The sequence below is a fragment of the Sarcophilus harrisii genome, chromosome 1, assembly GCF_902635505.1.
Source record: "Sarcophilus harrisii chromosome 1, mSarHar1.11, whole genome shotgun sequence".
NCBI lineage: Eukaryota > Metazoa > Chordata > Mammalia > Dasyuromorphia > Dasyuridae > Sarcophilus > Sarcophilus harrisii.
Window position 1 is genome coordinate 238,403,677 of NC_045426.1, and position 1,858 is coordinate 238,405,534.

The 1,858-nt window shown below is 34.7% G+C and overlaps 1 non-coding gene across 1 annotated transcript; it reads left to right on the plus strand.

Annotated features, from left to right (window-relative positions):
• Positions 1 to 862: 862 nt before the first annotated feature.
• On the plus strand, positions 863 to 994 carry LOC111719542. Its single transcript, XR_002769649.1, has one exon. It is a non-coding gene; the product is annotated as a U6atac minor spliceosomal RNA (small nuclear RNA).
• The last annotated feature ends 864 nt before the right edge of the window (positions 995 to 1,858 follow it).

Consider the following 1,858-nt stretch of genomic DNA (forward strand, 5'->3'; position numbering starts at 1 on the left):
CACCCTCTGCAGAAGTCTTAAGTAGTCTTACCTTGCCATGATCTATCAGAAATCCCAGTCATGTTTCTAAGGTTAAATTTTCCTATGAAATCTATTTATGGGCTACCCCATCGCTGCTACCTTTGAGCCAGACCACCATGGCACTCTGCCTCATGATTATTTCCCCCAATGCCACGGTATCTCTCCTAACTCCACTATGCTTCCCACCCCCTTCTCTTTACAGCTAACTCTTTTAGGGTGCTAAATCCCTTTCAAGACTATATAACTTATTGAAGTCTATTTGAAACTGGCTGATTAGCTAGATGAAAAGAGTTGTCCTTTAGTTTGATAGTTTGGAAAGGACATTCTCATGGAGAATAATAAGAACATTTCTCTGATTAAGTTTAAAGCACTGAGGGGTATTGTAGGGTCTAAATGAGGTGATGGATATAAAGCACTGGCAAAACTTAAACTGTTATATCAATGCCAATTATTATTGTTGCTTATGTTTTATCATTATAATTATTATTACACTGTTCTGAAGTCTACAGTGATGAAGACATTTCCAAAAACCATCTATTGTACTTCTTCTGGCTCATGCAACAAATGTTGCATGTTCCATATATATGTCCCAGTATGCATGTTGCATGTCCCAGTAATATGGGGGTTTACTGGCAAATATTTAACAACATTAGTGTAATGTGAAAGTAAAAAAAAAAAAAAAAAAGTTTATTTGCATCAAGAGAGAGATGGTTTCCAGGAATAAGGAGGTGATGCCCTTTTGCACTTATCCCTGGTCAAAACTCCCTCTGAAGTATTATATTTAGTTTTGGTCAATACATTTTAAGAAGGACTTTGATTAAATGGAGTCTCCAAAGGAGTGGTATTGTATGAAAGAAGAAAAGGTTAGTACTTCCCTTGATAAAGATGGAAGAGGTCCTAATAACTTTTACAACACTATATGGTTAAGGCATTGCCATCTAAAGGAGTGCAATTGTATGATAAAGGAACTTAAAGTCCATGTCATTTGAACTTCAGTGGAAAGAACTGAATATGTTTTGCCTGAAGAAGATAGGACTCAGGTAAGATGACCTGACCAATGGTTTCAATTATGTGAAGAATTGTCACATGAAGTATGGATTGATAGATAAGAATTTTCTACTTGTCCCCTAAAGGTAGAAGAAACAGTGTATAAAAGTTGCAAACAGGCAAGTTTAGGACTTTTGTGATCAGAACTATTTAAAAATGAAAAAGGTTTGCCTTAAGAGGTAGGTGATAACCCTTCATTGTAGGTCTTTAAGCAAAGATCACTTTCTAAGCATCTGGTGGCTTATTATTAAATAAGCTATGAATAGGATTAGATAGTCTCAAAAGTCCTTTTTGAATCTGAGATTCTATGATTTTGTAAAATTGAAGAAATGAAATATGAAATGAGGTATGAAAAATTCAGTCAAAGGATGAATTTAGAATCAGATGAACAACAAAAAAGGATACTGGAGTTTCTTTTTGTTTAAACTTTTAGCTCATTTAATTCTGCTATTTGCTTTAGGGGTTTGTATGGGGACGGCAAATGGAATTCAGTCAAACTAATCTGCGTGTATAGAGAATCTGGTTTACAGGGCTACTGGTTTTTACATAAAGAAAATTTGAAACCAACTTACCTAATTTGAGTTGACTGTCATAGTCAGAATTATGGAATTTTTTGCGGGGGATGGTGGTAGATTTATTTGTTTTGTTTTGTTTCTGTTTTTTGCTTTTGTTTCATTTTATAATATCAGGGCAAAGGTTGACATAAATCTAAATGAGAATACTATGTGAGTTGAGTCAAGAATGGCTCAATATAGTTGTCTCTCTTTGTAAACAGATCAAATCTCAGCAA